Genomic DNA, 7,606 nt, shown 5'->3' with positions numbered 1-7,606 from the left:
AAAGAAAAAAAGTTTGGAAGTAGAACGGGCTCTTCATTTTACAGTTGGAGAAACTTCAACCAAAAAGTGAAAGTGCCTTAATCAAGGCCAAAAGAAGTATGAGGTAACCACAGGAGTAGGTTTTCTCTCTCGAAAGGTTTCTGTTACCTGTCGCCTACCCCAGACCCATCCAGGCAGATTGAACTTGGCCTGTGTTTTTCTTCAGTGAATAACTCAATTCAGAGTTTTCTGTGAAAGACAGAATAGAATCATGGTTACATGTGCAAGTTAAAACAAAAGCAGTATAAGTGAATAGTATACACTATATATCTCTCTCCCATTTTACAGAATGTGGATCAGCATAAGCCCAGCTCGTGATGGACAGACCTATGGCTGACTATGAGGGGAGATGTTTGCAGGAATCCTGAGACTGCAAAACAAACAAATGGGTGGGCTCTGGAGCTGGACCACTCATCTATGAGTCCAGGCTCTGCCACTGGCTGTGGGCCCTAGGGATATTGTTTAGTTTTCTCCACCTTAGTTGCTTCATTTGTAAAATGTTCCCTAGTTTTATGTACTACTAAGAGATTAAAAAAAAACTCACCAGAAATTATAGTATGACAGTAATTTCTTATCATGTATTATAAGATGCCATATGTGATTTAAAAAATGTGTGTCTTAGAGTTGTAGAAATAGGGTAATATTAATACTATTTCATTGGGCTATTTTGATGTCTAAAGTAGTTGTGAAATGTTAATGCCTGGCACATCGTTCTCAACCAAAAGTTGTTAGCTATGATTAGTATTGTTATTATTACTACTACTATTGCTATTTTAAGAAATGAATAGCAGAACTTGTACTGGAATAATCCCACCCCGCCCTCCTTCTGGAGGCCCTACCCACTTTGCTGTTGAACTGTCAAGCTCTGGCACATGCAAACACAGAATGTATAGATGTCACCAGGGGACAAGGAGAGAAATATTTACCACTTCTCAATTCTCGTTAGAGAGAACCACAATGACACGCTAAATGCCATGATGGCAGGGTCAGATCTTGCATCAGCATTCATGCTGGTTCTCACGGGATGGGTGAGGCAGACTTTCATTGAGCAGTGTGTGCGTCAGTCCTGCCCTGAAGGACAGGGGACAGGTGTCTGTGTCCAGGGTGGCAAAAACATGCACCTGAGCTGCAGTTCTGGCTCTGTCACTCGCCAACCACGGCACTTTAGGCACGTGCCTCAAGCTCATTTCAGTCTCAGTTTCTTCTCTATGAGACAGAGATAAATAATTACTGCTTTACAGCCTTGAGAGAGAGAGAGATAAATTAGGGTTCCATTTGGGTTAAATGGCTGGAAAAGTCGACCATATCTGCTAGGGGAAGCCAATTAGCCACGTTATTTGTTTTCTTATATTTTTATTTATATTGTTATTCAAATTCTCTGAATGCAGTTCTATATGTTATCGTATTAATAGGAAGGAGCAGTGAATAGGGGGATACCCAGACCCCGTCTCAGGGTGATTCTTAGTGGGGTGCTGGGCCCAGGACAAATCCCTTTGTGTGCCCTGACCCTTCACACCAAAACCCCATTACCCAGGAGCCATCCTGGGGGAAGAAGGGAGCTGTCAGTGCTAGAGATAAAAGAATTAAGAATGATTGTTCCATAGGAGGGTGTATATAAAGAAAAGGAAACTAGCATTTCCTGAGAACCATGGATGCCAGGTACTGTGCCTATCTGTAATCAATGCCCATTGTTATCCCATAACCTTGCTGTTACAACCCTCTATTACGTTTGAATAAACCAAGGCCCACTGAGAGGCAGGTAATTTGCCCGAGATCCTACAGTTAAGTGCCTGAGCTTCCAAGGTGGATTTCTCCTGCACACTAAGCTGTGCTGTAGGGACAGGCACCTCATGCCAGCCATCCAGATTGCCCAGGTGACAGTGCTGAGGATTCTCCCTGAGAACCACTGCCAAGGTCAGCCAAGGATCCTTTCTTTCTTGCATTCTTTCATCCAACAAAAGTTGCTTGGGATCCTAGCATGTGGTTTAGATACTAGTAATACCCCAAGGAATCTGACACATGGTGTCTGATTCAAGGAGTTTGCAGAGTGGTGGGAAAGGCCACAGGTGGACCTGGGTTTCATGGGGCCTGAAGCTTGAACGATTTGAAGAGCCCTCTTTATGAAAAAGAACACAAAGTTAGGAACAGGGCCTTGGATGAAGCACAAGCAAATGAGGGGCCCTAAAGCTCAAGCTTTCTTAGCATCAATGTAATTCTGCTTTTGGGGAAGACAAGTAGACCAGGTATTCAGGGCTAATGGGGGATGAGGGGAGGCTCTTGGAAGAAATGCCATCTAAGCTGAGACCCATAGGGTAGGGTGCGAGTCCTGGCAGAGGGAGTAACAGGTGCAGGACCCAGGGAAGGCAAAGCGGCTGGCGTGGTTTTCACGAGGTGAGGAGGACAGGATCCTTTTCTCCTCCCTTCACTAGACCAGGGACTGTCCCAAAGTGCAGGGCCTTGAGTGCCACATCTTAGAGGTTAACAGGACCCTGTCCTATGCAGGGCTGTCACCTTTTCTCCAAGCTCCCTGGGAAATCTCAGGCCCCAGGGAAGGTGCCCATGCTTTGTCCCCACACTCCAAGAACAGCAACCTGCATCATTTGTGCCTGGCCTTGCTTTCCTGATTAGCTTATGTTTTCATCTGCGAGAAGAAAGCGATCCAGAAAAGCTTCCTTTGTCAGACAATAACCTAAAGTACGGGAAGCTTAGAGAAAGAAAAGACAGTGGAGAGGAAGAGGGAGAAGCAGGGAGAAGACTAACCTTAAACAGAAAATCCTTCAGAGAGGGAAGAACTTGAGAGACAGTTACCCTAACCCACAGGTGGGATGAAGTTAGTGCCCCTCAGGAAGAAAGTGTTCAGCGGGGTGCCCTAGTGGCTCCAACTTCCTCAGGGGCAATAATGGTGTTCTGAATACCTTCTTCCCTCCTGCGTGCAGCACGCTGCCTTGCTGTTGAACTGTGATGTGGTCGGACCCCAGCCAGCACCCTCTTCAGCTCCCCCAGCCGCCAGGCCAGGCAGCTGAGAGCGGATGAGATGCCCTTTGAGCAGCCCGCCAGCTGGAGCAGCAGCCTTTGCCTTGCAGGGCCACCGGGTCTCCTAGGAGATTCAGATTCCAGGAGAGTCATAGAACAATCCATTGGTGCCTTACTCATTACGTGAAGTGGGCAATGTTGGTCATGGGGCAGGGAAGCTTCATCTAGGGGTCTGGGAACCAGGCTGTCCCCTGGGCTCTGATGCACCTGAGTCCTTTATCTTCTCTGAGCTCTAGTAACCCCATCTGCAAAATGGGAATTTTACTTGCCCTACACTTGTGGTTGAGAAGGGAGGAATAAAGGAAGCATGGCTATAAAAGCTCCCTAAAAAGTTCAAAGTACAGAATATGATTACATCTGAAGCCTGGGCTGGGTGACTTACTCATCATCCAACACTGCACTGCAGCTACTCCACCTGCAGGGAGGACCTTGACCAAGTTTCACTTATGGGTTGAGAATGGATCCTTCCCCCCTACCATGCCACAACTCACAGCAGAGCTGAGGGCGACTTGGCACCTTCATGGGCAGAGAGGGAGAGGAGCTGGAAGAGAACATCCTCTCTAGACACCCTTGTCCTGGCACACAGCCCTCCTCTTCATCATGCTTCATCATCCTTACCCTCAACCCCACCTGCACCTGTGTCTTTTTTCACCTGCACCACAGAGCCCTTGCAGTCCTTTTTTTTTTTTAACACATAAGATGGAGAAAGGGAGAGGAAAATGGGGAGGGGTTTGAATTTGCACTGAGGGTTAACCCAAACAGATCATCCTAATCCCCAGCAAAGGGAAAAGGGACCTAGTGGGAGACACGGCTTCCTGCTCACCAAAAAGCCAGGCGCTTCTCTTCTTCCTGGGCACATGCCTGGACCATGCTTCCCAGCCTCCCTTGCCAGCATATGTGGCCATGTGACTAAGTCCTAGCCAATAGGATGCAAGTAACCTGACTTGTAAAAACCTCCCAGTCTCTTCGTTAGTAATCTTTTCTCTTTTTGGATGGCTCCATTGGCAACAACCCCCAGGGTGACTATGGAAGCCTGAGAGAGATGGACAGGGTCACCCCTCTGCCCTGCTCACCCACGCAATACTGTTAAGTGAGCAATAAATAAATGTCTATTGTGTTTGAGCTTTTATACATTTGGGGACCTACATGTAAGAGCAGTTATCCTACCCTAATTCACAAAGATCAGTAGAGCCCATGGGTCCTGCCACCTCTAGGAAGCGCACAGTGATCTCTCTTTCCTTTCTACCACCTTTGCCTCTATCAAATGCTACCTTAGATTGCTATTTAATCATTTGGTGGGAATGTTAACTAAAATTAAAACTAGGGGCTCACATTTTTCTTTTCTATTTTATGCCATACCAAAGCATACATATTTTATGCCATACCATGCCATACATAGCAAAGTGCTGGCCCCAAAGAGATGCTTAACAGTCATTGAATTAAATCTTATACTCACCCCTCTGTGCATTTAGTGGGAGTTCCTCGACCAGGAGAGCCCATTTTCTTTTTCTTTGCCTCTGAACTTTTACCCCCTTGGCCATTCCAAGTTTCCACCCCTCTTCCTTCATAGGGCCTTTCCTTAGTACTCTAGGCCATAGGGATCTATCTCTCTTTCCACCAAAGTCACAGAACCTTTGGGTCACTCGCCTCACAATTCACTGGGACAACTTTTACATTATTGTCTTAGCATTCTCAGTGTAACTATAAAATAGTGATGCATTTAAGAGATGGGCAGGGGAGGAGGGAAACAAAAGAAACTGAAAAGGAGAAGCCAACGGAGTAGGAAGAAAACTCGGAGAGCTCAGATGTCATGGAAACTAGGGGAGGAGAGCATTTACAGGGGTGAGGGGAAACGGCATCATCTGCTGCAAAGAGAGTGGTGGCATAAGGTAGAGACCACGAAAATTAGTCCTAGCAGGGTGGGAATGAGAGACATTTCCATGAGCCCAGTGGTGTGGCCTGAGGAGAGAGCGGGTAGTAAGAAAATGGAGACAGTGAAAATAAATAACACTTGAGAAGCCTGAGAAGGGCTGAGTGGAGAGAAATGTGAGATAAGAAAGGACTACAAAAAATTTTTAAGACGGGTCAGAGTTACTGAAAGGAAAGAACTGGTAGAGGCAAAGAGACTGAAGAAGAGAAAAGAGAAGTGAGGGGTGATCAACAGGGCAGAGCCCCTGAGAGGCGGGGCCGGGTGATGGGTCCAGGACACGAGTGGAGCCTGGAGCCAAGGGACCTGCTTCCATGATAACCGGTGGGATGGCAGAATGACATTCATCCTTTCCTCCTTCCTAAGTTGGCTGTTGGGTTTGGGGGTGAGCTCCCAGCGGGTGGCTTCTGTGTTTTTCAGAAAAGGAAGTCAAGTTATTAATATCTGTTGGAATAAAGAGAAGCCACCTCTGAGCAGGCCCTGATCCCACTCCCATCCCCGATACCTCCCAGCCTGGGGTGACATCTCCAGTGGGTTCTACGGCCATTTCTCACAACCCTCACCTCAGCTTCTGGAGCTGACCTATGGTCTCAAATTTAAAAAAATGCAGAGTTGGACTCTGGTCTGCCTGGAGGCTCTTAGAATTCCCTTAGCTTCAAGTTCTAGCTTTTTGAAAACCTGGACCACAACTCCTTTATCTCTATTTTTCCTGAACGCAGCATGGATTTAACTGCCACATAGATGGCCTGTTGCTCTAATGTAGTGAGAAGACAGACTTCTTCAATTTGAGGAGGCTAGTTATGGGGGGGGGGGGGGGGAAGAAGGCAGCTTTTGCATGCGACAAGGGACTGCACTTGTCCCCTGCCCATGACGGGCATGTGTGGAAGAGTCAATGGTCCCAGGCCTTGTGGTCTTCCTTTGACTTACCCCCTAGCTTGCTGAGTTATCCTGGTGGCCCTACACTGTGTGCAGGACACTTAGACAGACTGTTAACATTAGCCCATTGATCCTCAGAACAGTCCCAGGTGGTATTATTATCCCCACTTAAGAGGAAAGAAGCTTCCAGAAGGTAGGTAACCTAAGTCACAAAGCTTGAATTACGGGGCAGCTCTGACCCCAGGGGCATGTTGTACCAAAAGGGCTCATGACCAGCCCCTCTCTGGGTCTGTCCCCTCCTCCCCCGGGGCTGCCACATTTTTCTACCCCGGGGGCCCCTGGCGCTCCCCTCTCTCCCAGTTGCCTACTCTGCTTTCTTGGCCTTGAAGCCGCCTTCAGCAGTGAAGAGCTTGGGGACTGACGCCTGCCCCCTGCCCCTTGCCCCGTGAACCCCGCTAAACCGGGATGACAGACTCGCCAGACCCTTCTTTAGACCCAAGGCTCTCTCTTTGCCTCTCCGTCCCGCGCCGGCCGGGGTTGGTTGGGGCAGCACGAGGGACTGGGGAGCCGATGACAGAGAAACAAGCCACAGCAAGACGCAGAAGGGTCATTTCCCAGGGCTCGGCCCAGGGCTGAGGCCTGTACCGCGGGGAGCGGAGGCCGCGAAGGCGCTCAGAGCTCGGGAGCGTCCCGGCCGTGAGCGCCCGCGTCCACCAGAGGGCGCTGGAGGCTCGCGGAATCGGGCGCTGGCGGCCGGGGGCCCAGCTGAGCCGCCCCGCGCTCAGTTACTGCGGGCTGGGGTCGTGCGGAGTGGGGAGACCCAACCAGCACTCATTTGGGCAAGGAAGGGAGAAACCGACAAGAGGACTATTTTCGACCCTCTTCTTATTTCAAATGTACATAGACCACAAAATTGCATCTAGCATGTCCAAGATACTGGGGTACCAAGATGAGTCATTGTGGGTCTGCAAACTTAAATACTTTTAGGGAAGTGGCAGATTTAAGACAGGACCAGACAGTATAGTAGGAAGAGGCTTTAAAAAGAAGTCAGGATGAAGTGGTAGGAGAGTTCCAGGAGGCGCTGTAGCTTCAGCCAGGGGACGAGGCCCAGTCCATGGGATTTGGGCCTTAAAGGAGAGACAGATTTGGCATCACGTGTTGCAACAGAACCCTGAATTTAACTAACCGTTCTGCTTACACATTCTGGTACCTAAATGATTATCAGCGACAAAAGGCAATATTCCCTGCCCTCCAGCCCCAGCTTACTGATCCTGTAGGTAAATCAGAAGTAGTAATGGATTAATCAAATGTCCAGAATGTGCCAGAGATATACAACCTAGTCTGAACAGTCAGATCAGTCATTCTGCTAATTGATAACATGTCCACGGGGGAGCCTGTGGAGACAGCTGCTACACTTGGTACAGGTATCATAAAATCATATGCTGAAAATACATCAATACATCTATTGATATTAAGAGAGAACATGCAAAAATATAGATGTTGAGAAAACAGTACAGTCTCTTAAAGGACTCATATCATCAAAACAACTTAAGGAAGAACTCTATCAATGATCACAATCCCCCTGAAAATTATTATAATTATACCATTGTCATAGCTTATATTATTATGAGAATTATATTACACTATGCTAAGGCTAGTTTAATTTGGAACCAATAAATTAAAACAAACCTAGACCTTGCATTTACAGAAATTTCATTCCAAGGAGTTAGA

This window comes from Eulemur rufifrons, chromosome 19 (assembly GCF_041146395.1).
Source record: "Eulemur rufifrons isolate Redbay chromosome 19, OSU_ERuf_1, whole genome shotgun sequence".
NCBI lineage: Eukaryota > Metazoa > Chordata > Mammalia > Primates > Lemuridae > Eulemur > Eulemur rufifrons.
The sequence above is the reverse complement of the archived record's forward strand: the minus strand, read 5'-3'. Positions refer to the sequence as shown.